The sequence below is a fragment of the Stenella coeruleoalba genome (assembly GCF_951394435.1).
Source record: "Stenella coeruleoalba genome assembly, contig: scaffold_84, whole genome shotgun sequence".
Taxonomy (NCBI): domain Eukaryota; kingdom Metazoa; phylum Chordata; class Mammalia; order Artiodactyla; family Delphinidae; genus Stenella; species Stenella coeruleoalba.
The window spans coordinates 431,500-447,286 of record NW_027646246.1 but is presented as its reverse complement, the minus strand read 5'-3'; the positions used below and the strand labels follow the sequence as shown (position 1 = coordinate 447,286).

Genomic DNA, 15,787 nt, shown 5'->3' with positions numbered 1-15,787 from the left:
CAATTTCTGCGGAAGATGAACAGGAATAGCGAGAACCAATGAGAGGCTAGCTGGAGGTGTCTGGACGGGCAAATTCAACTCTCATTTCCCACCAGGAAGAGGAATTAACCAAAGGCTCAGCATGCCGGGCCGGAAACAGATTAGGGCCTGAAGCCATCCTGCGGTGTTGCGGCCAGGTCACAAGAAAGCGAGTTGAAGAAAGGAGCTCAGGGGCACTGTAATTCACAAACCTGCAGAGTTATAAATGACAGCTATCGTCCAAAAATAGACTGAAGTAAGGCTGCCAAGAGGACTTGAAAGCGGGGCAGAATTGCAGGAAACCGATTTCAGGAGGTAGACTGGAATTGCATTGAAAGCATAGGAAAAGAGGCAGAACGTCCACAATGATGCACTTGGCCAAAAAGGGCGTATGCGTTTTTTCCTGAATATATTCAGTAAAAAACGCATACGCCCTTTTTGGCCAACCAAGCAAGCTTGCAAAGGAAATCTGCACTACAATGAAGTCTCACTTCCCCCCAGTCAAAAGGGCCATCTGAAAAAAGTGTAAAATCCAGAAAGGCAGGACAGGCCATGGAGAACTGGGAGCCTTGTTATGCTGATGGGCGGGATGAAAATTGCCAAGAACCACTTGGGAGAAGTGTATGGTGTTTCCTGAAACAACTAAAAAACAAAGCAACAGAACCTAGGGCACTTCCACTTATGGTCCTATAGCTTAGGGAAATTAAAATGAAAAAGACACAGCCACCCCAAAGTTTGGAACGGCTCTGTTTACAAGAACCTCGTTTACAGTACAAGTTCAACATCGCAGAAAGTGAAAAATGGATAAAGAAGTTGTGGTATTTACTTACAAAGCAATATCACTCAGCAATGAAATCTGTGTCATCAGGCCCTTAGCAGCACAATGAGTGGATTCAGGTATGATGATTCTAACTGAAATAAGTCACACAGAAAAAGAAACATCATAAGATATCACTAATACACGGAATGTAAACTTGGCTACACAGGAACTGCATTCCAAAACAGAACAGGGTCTCAAATTTAGAAAACCAACTTATGCTTGCTTAAGGGGAAAGGTGAGTTGGGGTGCTGCATAAAACCAGAGATTGAAATGAGCACAGATAAAGTTCCTTAAGCCAAATATGGAATAGACAAGAGCTACTCCTTGCTCAACGAAATGGACTCAAAACCCCATATTAAACGCCTAAGAATGTACCTGACTAGTAAGTATCTTAAAACCTATGGATTGCTATGTCTCCAAAAGAGAATCAAGCGTGTGTACAGGGGCATAAACGCAGCAGTGATAGGATTGGAGAGGTTCGGTGAGCAAATGAAGACCCTTTGAAGTCATATTGCATGGTACCCATTCCACGGGTTTCAACTACGCAGGTTTAAGGTATTCTTCCTTCAGCTAAAACATGCATGTTGCACCTAGAGTATGATCAACCATGTGATCGGGAGACGTGTTCAAATATGTCTCAGTTTTCGTACCCTGGTACTCGGGTGCAACATTCCAGACGCTTTACTAACACTCTCCCGACTTGGAGAGTCAGTCCCTTTAACCTCCTGTTTGGCCCAGTTTGCAATTTCTGCGGAAGATGTACAGGAATAGCGAGAACCAATGAGAGGCTAGCTGGAGGTGTCTGGACGGGCAAATTTAACTCTCATTTCCCACCAGGAAGAGGAAATAACCAAAGGCTCAGCGTGCCATGCCGGAACCAGATTAGGGCCTGAAGCCATCCTGCGGTGTTGCGGCCAGGTCACAAGAAAGCGAGTTGAAGAAAGGAGCTCAGGGGCACTGTAATTCACAAACCTGCAGAGTTATAAATGACAGCTATCGTCCAAAAATAGACTGAAGTAAGGCTGCCAAGAGGACTTGAAAGCGGGGCAGAATTGCAGGAAACCGATTTCAGGAGGTAGACTGGAATTGCATTGAAAGCATAGGAAAAGAGGCAGAACGTCCACAATGATGCACTTGGCCAAAAAGGGCGTATGCGTTTTTTCCTGAATATATTCAGGAAAAAACGCATACGCCCTTTTTGGCCAACCAAGCAAGCTTGCAAAGGAAATCTGCACTACAATGAAGTCTCACTTCCCCCCAGTCAAAAGGGCCATCTGAAAAAAGTGTAAAATCCAGAAAGGCAGGACAGGCCATGGAGAACTGGGAGCCTTGTTATGCTGATGGGCGGGATGAAAATTGCCAAGAACCACTTGGGAGAAGTGTATGGTGTTTCCTGAAACAACTAAAAAACAAAGCAACAGAACCTAGGGCACTTCCACTTATGGTCCTATAGCTTAGGGAAATTAAAATGAAAAAGACACAGCCACCCCAAAGTTTGGAACGGCTCTGTTTACAAGAACCTCGTTTACAGTACAAGTTCAACATCGCAGAAAGTGAAAAATGGATAAAGAAGTTGTGGTATTTACTTACAAAGCAATATCACTCAGCAATGAAATCTGTGTCATCAGGCCCTTAGCAGCACAATGAGTGGATTCAGGTATGATGATTCTAACTGAAATAAGTCACACAGAAAAAGAAACATCATAAGATATCACTAATACACGGAATGTAAACTTGGCTACACAGGAACTGCATTCCAAAACAGAACAGGGTCTCAAATTTAGAAAACCAACTTATGCTTGCTTAAGGGTAAAGGTGAGTTGGGGTGCTGCATAAAACCAGAGATTGAAATGAGCACAGATAAAGTTCCTTAAGCCAAATATGGAATAGACAAGAGCTACTCCTTGCTCAACGAAATGGACTCAAAACCCCATATTAAACGCCTAAGAATGTACCTGACTAGTAAGTATCTTAAAACCTATGGATTGCTATGTCTCCAAAAGAGAATCAAGCGTGTGTACAGGGGCATAAACGCAGCAGTGATAGGATTGGAGAGGTTCGGTGAGCAAATGAAGACCCTTTGAAGTCATATTGCATGGTACCCATTCCACGGGTTTCAACTACGCAGGTTTAAGGTATTCTTCCTTCAGCTAAAACATGCATGTTGCACCTAGAGTATGATCAACCATGTGATCGGGAGACGTGTTCAAATATGTCTCAGTTTTCGTACCCTGGTACTCGGGTGCAACATTCCAGACGCTTTACTAACACTCTCCCGACTTGGAGAGTCAGTCCCTTTAACCTCCTGTTTGGCCCAGTTTGCAATTTCTGCGGAAGATGAACAGGAATAGCGAGAACCAATGAGAGGCTAGCTGGAGGTGTCTGGACGGGCAAATTTAACTCTCATTTCCCACCAGGAAGAGGAAATAACCAAAGGCTCAGCGTGCCGTGCCGGAACCAGATTAGGGCCTGAAGCCATCCTGCGGTGTTGCGGCCAGCTCAAAAGAAAGCGAGTTGAAGAAAGGAGCTCAGGGGCACTGTAATTCACAAACCTGCAGAGTTATAAATGACAGCTATCATCCAAAAATAGACTGAAGTAAGGCTGCCAAGAGGACTTGAAAGCGGGGCAGAATTGCAGGAAACCGATTTCAGGAGGTAGACTGGAATTGCATTGAAAGCATAGGAAAAGAGGCAGAACGTCCACAATGATGCACTTGGCCAAATAGGGCGTATGCGTTTTTTCCTGAATATATTCAGGAAAAAACGCATACGCCCTTTTTGGCCAACCAAGCAAGCTTGCAAAGGAAATCTGCACTACAATGAAGTCTCACTTCCCCCCGGTCAAAAGGACCATCTGAAAAAAGTGTAAAATCCAGAAAGGCAGGACAGGCCATGGAGAACTGGGAGCCTTGTTATGCTGATGGGCGGGATGTAAATTGCCAACAACCACTCCGGAGAAGTGTATGGTGTTTCCTGAAACATCTAAAAAACAAAGCAACAGAACCTAGGGCACTTCCACTTATGGTCCTATAGCTTAGGGAAATTAAAATCAAAAAGACACAGCCACCCCAAAGTTTGGATTGGCTCTGTTTACAAGAACCTCGTTTACAGTACAAGTTCAACATCGCAGAAAGTGAAAAATGGATAAAGAAGTTGTGGTATTTACTTACAAAGCAATATCACTCAGCAATGAAATCTGTGTCATCAGGCCCTTAGCAGCACAATGAGTGGATTCAGGTATGATGATTCTAACTGAAATAAGTCACACAGAAAAAGAAACATCATAACATATCAGTAATACACGGAATATAAACTTGGCTACACAGGAACTGAATTACAGAACAGAACAGGGTCTCAAATTTAGAAAACCAACTTATGCTTCCTTAAGGGTAAAGGTGAGTTGGGGTGCTGCATAAAACCAGAGATTGAAATGAGCACAGATAAAGTTCCTTAAGCCAAATATGGAATAGACAAGAGCTACTCCTTGCTCAACGAAATGGACTCAACACCCCATATTAAACGCCTAAGAATGTACCTGACTAGTAAGTATCTTAAAACCTATGAATTGCTATGTCTCCGAAAGAGAATCAAGCATGTGTACAGGGGCATAAACGCAGCAGTGATAGGATTGGAGAGGTTCGGTGAGCATATGAAGACCCTTTGAAGTCATATTGCATGGTACCCATTACACGGGTCTCAACTCTCCAGGTTTAAGGTATTCTTCCTTCAGCTAAAACATGCATGTGGAACCCAGAGTATGATCAACCATGTGAACGGGAGACGTATTCAAATATGTCTCAGTTTTCCTCCCCTGGTACTCGGGTGCAACATTCCAGACGCTTTACTAACACTCTCCCGACTTGGAGAGTCAGTGCCTTTAACCTCCTGTTTGGCCCAGTTTGCAATTTCTGCGGAATATGAACAGGAATAGCGAGAACCAATGAGAGGCTAGCTGGAGGTGTCTGGACGGGCAAATTTAACTCTCATTTCCCACCAGGAAGAGGAAATAACCAAAGGCTCAGCGTGCCGTGCCGGAACCAGATTAGGGCCTGAAGCCATCCTGCGGTGTTGCGGCCAGCTCAAAAGAAAGCGAGTTGAAGAAAGGAGCTCAGGGGCACTGTAATTCACAAACCTGCAGAGTTATAAATGACAGCTATCGTCCAAAAATAGACTGAAGTAAGGCTGCCAAGAGGACTTGAAAGCGGGGCAGAATTGCAGGAAACCGATTTCAGGAGGTAGACTGGAATTGCATTGAAAGCATAGGAAAAGAGGCAGAACGTCCACAATGATGCACTTGGCCAAAAAGGGCGTATGCGTTTTTTCCTGAATATATTCAGGAAAAAACGCATACGCCCTTTTTGGCCAACCAAGCAAGCTTGCAAAGGAAATCTGCACTACAATGAAGTCTCACTTCCCCCCGGTCAAAAGGGCCATCTGAAAAAAGTGTAAAATCCAGAAAGGCAGGACAGGCCATGGAGAACTGGGAGCCTTGTTATGCTGATGGGCGGGATGTAAATTGCCAAGAACCACTTGGGAGAAGTGTATGGTGTTTCCTGAAACAACTAACAAGCAAAGCAACAGAACCTAGGGCACTTCCACTTATGGTCCTATAGCTTAGGGAAATTAAAATGAAAAAGACACAGCCACCCCAAAGTTTGGAACGGCTCTGTTTACAAGAACCTCGTTTACAGTACAAGTTCAACATCGCAGAAAGTGAAAAATGGATAAAGAACTTGTGGAACTTACGTACAATGCAGTATCACTCAGCAATGAAATCTATGTCATCAGGCCCTTAGCAGCATCATGAGTGGATTCAGGTACGATGATTCTAACTGAAATAAGTCACACAGAAAAAGAAACATCATAAGATATCACTAATACACGGAATGTAAACTTGGCTACACAGGAACTGCATTCCAAAACACAACAGGGTCTCAAATTTAGAAAACTAACTTATGCTTGCTTAAGGGGAAAGGTGAGTTGGGGTGCTGCATAAAACCAGAGATTGAAATGAGCACAGATAAAGTTCCTTAAGCCAAATATGGAATAGACAAGAGCTACTCCTTGCTCAACGAAATGGACTCAAAACCCCATATTAAACGCCTAAGAATGTACCTGACTAGTAAGTATCTTAAAACCTATGGATTGCTATGTCTCCAAAAGAGAATCAAGCGTGTGTACAGGGGCATAAACGCAGCAGTGATAGGATTGGAGAGGTTCAGTGAGCAAATGAAGACCCTTTGAAGTCATATTGCACGGTACCCATTCCACGGGTCTCAACTCTCCATTTTTAAGGTATTCTTCCTTCAGCTAAAACATGCATGTGGAACCCAGAGTATGATCAACCATGTGAACGGGAGACGTGTTCAAATATGTCTCAGTTTTCCTACCCTGGTACTCGGGTGCAACATTCCAGACGCTTTACTAACACTCTCCCGACTTGGAGAGTCAGTCCCTTTAACCTCCTGTTTGGCCCAGTTTGCAATTTCTGTGGAAGATGAACAGGAATAGCGAGAACCAATGAGAGGCTAGCTGGAGGTGTCTGGACGGGCAAATTTAACTCTCATTTCCCACCAGGAAGAGGAATTAACCAAAGGCTCAGCATGCCGTGCTGGAACCAGATTAGGGCCTGAAGCCATCCTGCGGTGTTGCGGCCAGGTCACAAGAAAGCGAGTTGAAGAAAGGAGCTCAGGGGCACTGTAATTCACAAACCTGCAGAGTTATAAATGACAGCTATCGTCCAAAAATAGACTGAAGTAAGGCTGCCAAGAGGACTTGAAAGCGGGGCAGAATTGCAGGAAACCGATTTCAGGAGGTAGACTGGAATTGCATTGAAAGCATAGGAAAAGAGGCAGAACGTCCACAATGATGCACTTGGACAAAAAGGGCGTATGCGTTTTTTCCTGAATATATTCAGGAAAAAACGCATACGCCCTTTTTGGCCAACCAAGCAAGCTTGCAAAGGAAATCTGCACTACAATGAAGTCTCACTTCCCCCCGGTCAAAAGGGCCATCTGAAAAAAGTGTAAAATCCAGAAAGGCAGGACAGGCCATGGAGAACTGGGAGCCTTGTTATGCTGATGGGCGGGATGTAAATTGCCAACAGACACTCGGGAGAAGTGTATGGTGTTTCCTGAAACATCTAAAAAACAAAGCAACAGAGCCTAGGGCATTTCCACTTATGGTCCTATAGCTTAGGGAAATTAAAATCAAAAAGACACAGCCACCCCAAAGTTTGGGACGCCTCCGTTTACAAGAACCTCGTTTACCGTACAAGTGTAATATCACAGAAAGTGAAAAATGGATAAAGAACTTGTGGTACTTACGTACAATGCAGTATCACTCAGCAATGAAATCTATGTCATCAGGCCCTTAGCAGCATCATGAGTGGATTCAGGTACGATGATTCTAACTGAAATAAGTCACACAGAAAAAGAAACATCATAAGATATCACTAATACACGGAATGTAAACTTGGCTACACAGGAACTGCATTCCAAAACACAACAGGGTCTCAAATTTAGAAAACCAACTTATGCTTGCTTAAGGGGAAAGGTGAGTTGGGGTGCTGCATAAAACCAGAGATTGAAATGAGCAAAGATAAAGTTCCTTAAGCCAAATATGGAATAGACAAGAGCTACTCCTTGCTCAACGAAATGGACTCAACACCGCATATTAAACGCCTAAGAATGTACCTGACTAGTAAGTATCTTAAAACCTATGGATTGCTATGTCTCCGAAAGAGAATCAAGCATGTGTACAGGGGCATAAACGCAGCAGTGATAGGATTGGAGAGGTTCGTGAGCAAATGAAGACCCTTTGAAGTCATATTGCATGGTACCCATTCCAAGGGTTTCAATTCTCCAGGTTTAAGGTATTCTTCGTTCAGCTAAAACATGCATGTGGAACCCAGAGTATGATCAACCATGTGAACGGGAGACGTGTTCAAATATGTCTCAGTTTTCGTACCCTGGTACTCGGGTGCAACATTCCAGACGCTTTACTAACACTCTCCCCACTTGGAGAGTCAGTCCCTTTAACCTCCTGTTTGGCCCAGTTTGCAATTTCTGCGGAAGATGAACAGGAATAGCGAGAACCAATGAGAGGCTAGCTGGAGGTGTCTGGACGGGCAAATTTAACTCTCATTTCCCACCAGGAAGAGGAATTAACCAAAGGCTCAGCATGCCAGGCCGGAACCAGATTAGGGCCTGAAGCCATCCTGCGGTGTTGCGGCCAGGTTACAAGAAAGCGAGTTGAAGAAAGGAGCTCAGGGGCACTGTAATTCACAAACCTGCAGAGTTATAAATGACAGCTATCGTCCAAAAATACACTGAAGTAAGGCTGCCAAGAGGACTTGAAAGCGGGGCAGAATTGCAAGAAACCGATTTCAGGAGGTAGACTGGAATTGCATTGAAAGCATAGGAAAAGAGGCAGAACGTCCACAATGATGCACTTGGCCAAAAAGGGCGTATGCGTTTTTTCCTGAATATATTCAGGAAAAAACGCATACGCCCTTTTTGGCCAACCAAGAAAGCTTGCAAAGGAAATCTGCACTACAATGAAGTCTCACTTCCCCCCGGTCAAAAGGGCCATCTGAAAAAAGTGTAAAATCCAGAAAGGCAGGACAGGCCATGGAGAACTGGGAGCCTTGTTATGCTGATGGGCGGGATGTAAATTGCCAACAGACACTTGGGAGAAGTGTATGGTGTTTCCTGAAACAGCTAAAAAACAAAGCAACAGAACCTAGGGCACTTCCACTTATGGTCCTATAGCTTAGGGAAATTAAAATCAAAAAGACACAGCCACCCCAGAGTTTGGAACGGCTCTGTTTACAAGAACCTCGTTTACAGTACTAGTTCAACATTGCAGAAAGTGAAAAATGGATAAACAAGTTGTGGTATTTACTTACAAAGCAATATCACTCAGCAATGAAATCTGTGTCATCAGGCCCTTAGCAGCACAATGAGTGGATTCAGGTATGATGATTCTAACTGAAATAAGTCACACAGAAAAAGAAACATCATAAGATATCAATAATACACGGAATGTAAACTTGGCTACACAGGAACTGAATTACAGAACAGAACAGGGTCTCAAATTTAGAAAACTAACTTATGCTTGCTTAAGGGGAAAGCTGAGTTGGGGTGCTGCATAAAACCAGAGATTGAAATGAGCAAAGATAAAGTTCCTTAAGCCAAATATGGAATAGACAAGAGCTACTCCTTGCTCAACGAAATGGACTCAACACCGCATATTAAACGCCTAAGAATGTACCTGACTAGTAAGTATCTTAAAATCTATGGATTGCTATGTCTCCGAAAGAGAATCAAGCATGTGTACAGGGGCATCAACGCAGCAGTGATAGGATTGGAGAGGTTCGTGAGCAAATGAAGTCCCTTTGAAGTCATATTGCATGGTACCCATTCCACGGGTTTCAACTACCCAGGTTTAAGGTATTCTTCCTTCAGCTAAAACATGCATGTGGAACCTAGAGTATGATCAACCATGTGATCGGGAGACGTGTTCAAATATGTCTCAGTTTTCGTACCCTGGTCCTCGGGTGCAACATTCCAGACGCTTTACTAACACTCTCCCCACTTGGAGAGTCAGTCCCTTTAACCTCCTGTTTGGCCCAGTTTGAAATTTCTGCGGAAGATGAACAGGAATAGCGAGAACCAATGAGAGACTAGCTGGAGGTGTCTGGATGGGCAAATTTAACTCTCATTTCCCACCAGGAAGTGGAATTAACCAAAGGCTCAGCGTGCCGTGCCAGAACCAGATTAGGGCCTGAAGACATCCTGCGGTGTTGCGGCCAGGTCACAAGAAAGCGAGTTGAAGAAAGGAGCTCAGGGGCACTGTAATTCACAAACCTGCAGAGTTATAAATGACAGCTATCGTCCAAAAATAGACTGAAGTAAGGCTGCCAAGAGGACTTGAAAGCGGGGCAGAATTGCAGGAAACCGATTTCAGGAGGTAGACTGGAATTGCATTGAAAGCATAGGAAAAGAGGCAGAACGTCCACAATGATGCACTTGGCCAAAAAGGGCGTATGCGTTTTTTCCTGAATATATTCATGAAAAAACGCATATGCACTTTTTGGCCAACCAAGCAAACTTGCAAAGGAAATCTGCACTACAATGAAGTCTCACTTCCCCCCGGTCAAAAGGGCCATCTGAAAAAAGTGTAAAATCCAGAAAGGCAGGACAGGCCATGGAGAACTGGGAGCCTTGTTATGCTGATGGGCGGGATGTAAATTGCCAACAGACACTCAGGAGAAGTGTATGGTGTTTCCTGAAACATCTAAAAAACAAAGCAACAGAGCCTAGGGCACTTCCACTTATGGTCCTATAGCTTAGGGAAATTAAAATCAAAAAGACACAGCCACCCCAAAGTTTGGGACGCCTCCGTTTACAAGAACCTCGTTTACCGTACAAGTTCAATATCACAGAAAGTGAAAAATGGATAAAGAACTTGTGGTACTTACGTACAATGCAGTATCACTCAGCAATGAAATCTATGTCATCAGGCCCGTAGCAGCATAATGAGTGGATTCAGGTACGATGATTCTAACTGAAATAAGTCACACAGAAAATGAAACATCATAAGATATCACTAATACACGGAATGTAAACTTGGCTACACAGGAATTGCATTCCAAAACAGAACAGGGTCTCAAATTTAGACAACCAACTTATGCTTGCTTAAGGGGAAAGGTGAGTTGGGGTGCTGCATAAAACCAGAGATTGAAATGAGCACAGATAAAGTTCCTTATGCCAAATATGGAATAGACAAGAGCTACTCCTTGCTCAATGAAATGGACTCAAAACCCCATATTAAACTCCTAAGAATGTACCTGACTAGTAAGTATCTTAAAACCTATGGATTGCTATGTCTCCAAAAGAGAATCAAGCGTGTGTACAGGGGCATAAACGCAGCAGTGATAGGATTGGAGAGGTTCGGTGAGCAAATGAAGACCCTTTGAAGTCATATTGCATGGTTCCCATTACACGGGTCTCAGCTCTCCAAGTTTAAGGTATTCTTCCTTCAGCTAAAACATGCATGTGGAACCCAGAGTATGATCAACCATTTGAACGGGAGACGTGTTCAAATATGTCTCAGTTTTCGTACCCTGGTACTCGGGTGCAACATTCCAGACGCTTTACTGACACTCTCCCGACTTGGTGAGCCAGTCCCTTTAACCTCCTGTTTGGCCCAGTTTGCAATTCCTGCGGAAGATGAACAGGAATAGCGAGAACCAATGAGAGGCTAGCTGGAGGTGTCTGGACGGACATATTTAACTCTCATTTCCCACCAGGAAGAGGAATTAACCAAAGGCTCAGCATGCCGTGCCGGAACCAGATTAGGGCCTGAAGCCATCCTGCGGTGTTGCGGCCAGGTCACAAGAAAGTGAGTTGAAGAAAGGAGCTCAGGGGCACTGTAATTCACAAACCTGCAGAGATATAAATGACAGCTATCGTCCAAAAATAGACTGAAGTAAGGCTGCCAAGAGGACTTGAAAGCGGGGCAGAATTGCAGGAAACCGATTTCAGGAGGTAGACTGGAATTGCATTGAAAGCATAGGAAAAGAGGCAGAACGTCCACAATGATGCACTTGGCCAAAAAGGGCGTATGCGTTTTTTCCTGAATATATTCAGGAAAAGACGCATACGCCCTTTTTGGCCAACCAAGCAAGCTTGCAAAGGAAATGTGCACTACAATGAAGTCTCACTTCCCCCCGGTCAAAAGGGCCATCTGAAAAAAGTGTAAAATCCAGAAAGGCAACAGGCCATTGAGAACAGGGAGCCTTGTTATGCTGATGGGCGGGATGTAAATTGCCAACAGACACTCAGGAGAAATTTACGGTGTTTCCTGAAACATCTAAAAAACAAAGCAACAGAGCCTAGGGCACTTCCACTTATGGTCCTATAGCTTAGGGAAATTAAAATCAAAAAGACACAGCCACCCCAAAGATTGGGACACCTCCGTTTACAAGAACCTCGTTTACCGTAAAAGTTCAATATCACAGAAAGTGAAAAATGGATAAAGAACTTGTGGTACTTACGTACAATGCAGTATCACTCAGCAATGAAATCTATGTCATCAGGCCCGTAGCAGCATAATGAGTGGATTCAGGTACGATGATTCTAACTGAAATAAGTCACACAGAAAAAGAAACATCATAAGATATCAGTAATACACGGAATGTAAACTTGGCTACACAGGAACTGAATTACAGAACAGAACAGGGTCTCAAATTTAGAAAACCAACTTATGCTTGCTTAAGGGGAAAGGTGAGTTGGGGTGCTGCATAAAACCAGAGATTGAAATGAGCACAGATAAAGTTCCTTAAGCCAAATATGGAATAGACAAGAGCTACTCCTTGCTCAACGAAATGGACTCAAAACCCCATATTAAACGCCTAAGAATGTACCTGACTAGTAAGTATCTTAAAACCTATGGATTGCTATGTCTCCAAAAGAGAATCAAGCGTGTGTACAGGGGCATAAACGCAGCAGTGATAGGATTGGAGAGGTTCGGTGAGCAAATGAAGACCCTTTGAAGTCATATTGCATGGTACCCATTACATGGGTCTCAACTCTCCAGGTTTAAGGTATTCTTCCTTCAGCTAAAACATGCATGTGGAACCCAGAGTATGATCAACCATGTGAACGGGAGACGTGTTCAAATATGTCTCAGTTTTCCTCCCCTGGTACTCGGGTGCAACATTCCAGATGCTTTACTAACACTCTCCCCACTTGGAGAGTCAGCGCCTTTAACCTCCTGTTTGGCCCAGTTTGCAATTTCTGCGGAAGATGAACAGGAATAGCGAGAACCAATGAGAGGCTAGCTGGAGGTGTCTGGACGGGCAAATTTAACTCTCATTTCCCACCAGGAAGAGAATATAACCAAAGGCTCAGCGTGCCGTACCGGAACCAGATTAGGGCCTGAAGCCATCCTGCGGTGTTGCGGCCAGCTCAAAAGAAAGCGAGTTGAAGAAAGGAGCTCAGGGGCACTGTAATTCACAAACCTGCAGAGTTATAAATGACAGCTATCGTCCAAAAATAGACTGAAGTAAGGCTGCCAAGAGGACTTGAAAGCAGGGCAGAATTGCAGGAAACCGATTTCAGGAGGTAGACTGGAATTGCATTGAAAGCATAGGAAAAGAGGCAGAACGTCCACAATGATGCACTTGGCCAAAAAGGGCGTATGCGTTTTTTCCTGAATATATTCAGGAAAAGACGCATACGCCCTTTTTGGCCAACCAAGCAAGCTTGCAAAGGAAATCTGCACTACAATTAAGGCTCACTTCCCCCCGGTCAAAAGGGCCATCTGAAAAAAGTGTAAAATCCAGAAAGGCAACAGGCCATTGAGAACTGGGAGCCTTGTTATGCTGATGGGCGGGATGTAAATTGCCAACTGACACTCAGGAGAAGTGTATGGTGTTTCCAGAAACATCTAAAAAACAAAGCAACAGAGCCTAGGGCACTTCCACCTATGGTCCTATAGCTTAGGGAAATTAAAATCAAAAAGACACAGCCACCCCAAAGTTTGGATCGGCTCTGTTTACAAGAACCTCGTTTACAGTACAAGTTCAACATCGCAGAAAGTGAAAAATGGATAAAGAAGTTGTGGTATTTACTTACAAAGCAATATCACTCAGCAATGAAATCTGTGTCATCAGGCCCGTAGCAGCACAATGAGTGGATTCAGGTATGATGATTCTAACTGAAATAAGTCACACAGAAAAGAAACATCATAAGATATCAGTAATACACGGAATGTAAACTTGGCTACACAGGAACTGAATTACAGAACAGAACAGGGTCTCAAATTTAGAAAACCAACTTATGCTTGCTTAAGGGTAAAGGTGAGTTGCGGTGCTGCATAAAACCAGAGATTGAAATGAGCACAGATAAAGTTCCTTAAGCCAAATATGGAATAGACAAGAGCTACTCCTTGCTCAACGAAATCGACTCAACACCGCATATTAAATGCCTAAGAATGTACCTGACTAGTAAGTATCTTAAAACCTATGGATTGCTATGTCTCCGAAAGAGAATCAAGCATGTGTACAGGGGCATAAACGCAGCAGTGATAGGATTGGAGAGGTTCGGTGAGCAAATGAAGACCCTTTGAAGTCATATTGCATGGTACACATTCCACGGGTTTCAACTACCAAGGTTTAAGGTATTCTTCCTTCAGCTAAAACATGCATGTGGAACCTAGAGTATGATCAACCATGTGATCGGGAGACGTGTTCAAATATGTCTCAGTTTTCGTACCCTGGTACTCGGGTGCAACATTCCAGACGCTTTACTAACACTCTCCCCACTTGGAGAGTCAGTCCCTTTAACCTCCTGTTTGGCCCAGTTTGCAATTTCTGTGGAAGATGAACAGGAATAGCGAGAACCAATGAGAGACTAGCTGGAGGTGTCTGGATGGGCAAATTTAACTCTCATTTCCCACCAGGAAGAGGAATTAACCAAAGGCTCAGCGTGACGTGCCAGAACCAGATTAGGGCCTGAAGACATCCTGCAGTGTTGGGGCCAGGTCACAAGAAAGCGAGTTGAAGAAAGAGCTCAGGGGCACTGTAATTCACAAGCCTGCAGAGTTATAAATGACAGCTATCGTCCAAAAATATACCGAAGTAAGGCAGCCAAGAGGACTTGAAAGCGGGGCAGAATTGCAGGAAACCGATTTCAGGAGGTACACTGGAATTGCATTGAAAGCATAGGAAAAGAGGCAGAACGTCCACAATGATGCACTTGGCCAAAAAGGGCGTATTCGTCTTTTCCTGAATATATTCAGGAAAAAACGCATACGTACTTTTTGGCCAACCATGCAAACTTGCAAAGGAAATCTGCACTACAATGAAGTCTCACTTCCCCCCGGTCAAAAGGGCCATCTGAAAAAAGTGTAAAATCCAGAAAGGCAGGACAGGCCATGGAGAACTGGGAGCCTTGTTATGCTGAAGGGCGGGATGTAAATTGCCAACAAACACTCAGGAGAAGTGTATGGTGTTTCCTGAAACATCTAAAAAACAAAGCAACAGAGCCTAGGGCACTTCTACTTATGGTCCTATAGCATAGGGAATTTAAAATCAAAAAGACACAGCCACCCCAAAGTTTCGAATGGCTCTGTTTACAAGAACCTCGTTTACAGTACAAGTTCAACATCGCAGAAAGTGAAAAATGGATAAAAAAGTTGTGGTATTTACTTACAAAGCAATATCACTCAGCAATGAAATCTGTGTCATCAGACCCTTAGCAGCACAATGAGTGGAATCAGGTATGATGATTCTAACTGAAATAAGTCACACAGAAAAAGAAACATCATAAGATATCACTAATACACGGAATGTAAACTTGGCTACACAGGAACTGAATTACAGAACAGAACAGGGTCTCAAATTTAGAAAACCAACTTATGCTTGCTTAAGGGGAAAGGTGAGTTGGGGTGCTGCATAAAACCAGGGATTGAAATGAGCAAAGATAAAGTTCCTTAAGCCAAATATGGAATAGCCAAGAGCTACTCCTTGCTCAACGAAATGGACTCAACACCGCATTTTAAACGCCTAAGAATGTACCTGACTAGTAAGTATCTTAAAACCTATGGATTGCTATGTCTCCGAAAGAGAATCAAGCATGTGTACAGGGGCATAAACGCAGCAGTGATAGGATTGGAGAGGTTCAGTGAGCAAATGAAGACCCTTTGAATTCATATTGCATGGTACCCATTCCACGGGTTTCAACTACCCAGATTTTAGGTATTCTTCCTTCAGCTAAAACATGCATGTGGAACCCAGAGTATGATCAACCATGTGATCGGGAGACGTGTTCAAATATGTCTCAGTTTTCCTCCCCTGGTACTCGGGTGCAACATTCCAGACGCTTTACTAACACTCTCCCCACTTGGAGAGTCAGCGCCTTTAACCTCCTGTTTGGCCCA

General features: G+C 43.8%; 1 long non-coding RNA gene across 9 annotated transcripts in view; it reads right to left on the bottom strand.

The window, feature by feature from the left end:
* Positions 1 to 15,787, bottom strand: part of LOC307181240 — a 1,005,010-nt gene that overhangs the window by 655,816 nt on the left and 333,407 nt on the right. For 6 of the 9 annotated variants that reach the window (XR_013826197.1, XR_013826198.1, XR_013826199.1 and 3 more), the window contains exon 2: positions 15,057 to 15,142. The exons of the other annotated variants lie outside the window; for them this stretch is intronic. This is a non-coding gene — a long non-coding RNA (uncharacterized lncRNA). The remainder of the gene's footprint in view (positions 1 to 15,056; positions 15,143 to 15,787) is intronic. 9 annotated transcript variants of the gene reach the window in all.